Source organism: Phalaenopsis equestris, unplaced genomic scaffold, assembly GCF_001263595.1.
Source record: "Phalaenopsis equestris unplaced genomic scaffold, ASM126359v1 Scaffold188488, whole genome shotgun sequence".
In the NCBI taxonomy this organism is placed as follows: domain Eukaryota; kingdom Viridiplantae; phylum Streptophyta; class Magnoliopsida; order Asparagales; family Orchidaceae; genus Phalaenopsis; species Phalaenopsis equestris.
The window spans coordinates 1-749 of NW_018208437.1; the positions used below are offsets into that span (position 1 = coordinate 1).

Genomic DNA, 749 nt, shown 5'->3' on the forward strand with positions numbered 1-749 from the left:
GGATATGATAGCAAGCAAGATAAATATAAACACATTAGCTTCTACCAGTGCTTGCAGCACAAATTTTAAAAATCGAGAGAATCAAGCAGCAATGCCTTCAAAAAAAAGAAAAATCAGTACTCACAACCAAGTACCTTTTGCAGAGTCGCGTCAAAAGAGCGCAAAAAAGTCACAGGTGATTACAAGAACCAAACGTTCTTAAAAATGATAATAAATAAGGGAATGCAGGGGAGTAAAATGTTGACCTGAGCGGCATGAATAAAAACAGGTAGAAAGTCTCCCTTGTTATAGGAAGTGAGGATGATCTCTTCCAATGGCATCTCGTTGAGCTCAGATCCAGCAATGTGAGTATTGAGACTGTTCAGGTGATCCCTATGATGCCTTCCCCAGTGGTTTTCCATCGTCTCCCGGCTCATGTAAGGCTCCAACGAACTCTAGTAATAAGACCATTACTATTTACAGAGCCAAAAAGTGTTGCAAGAAACAGATAAAAGAGTGACAGAGTGAATTACCAAGGGATATGGAGGAGGAATCAGCTGAAAGTAGGACCTGACATTGATGGATGCGCATCGCAGAATCTTTGGCGACGGCCATCTCCCAGTTCCTCCTATCTGTCATCACAAATGAAGAATGAAGGTTAGGGATAAGGCGAGGGTTTGGCGTGCTAGGAAAAGAAGTTGGAGCTTTTAATGAAGATACCCGAGGGAAAGTTGATCTCCAACGGTGCGGCAATGGATGAACAAGAGCGG

The 749-nt window shown here is 42.7% G+C and overlaps 1 long non-coding RNA gene across 1 annotated transcript; it reads right to left on the bottom strand.

Annotated features, from left to right (window-relative positions):
- Positions 1–30: 30 nt before the first annotated feature.
- LOC110034473 lies at positions 31–749 on the bottom strand. The gene is made up of 3 exons (XR_002295064.1): positions 700–749; positions 513–611; positions 31–434 (listed from the first exon to the last, which is right to left on the bottom strand). It is a non-coding gene; the product is annotated as an uncharacterized LOC110034473 (long non-coding RNA).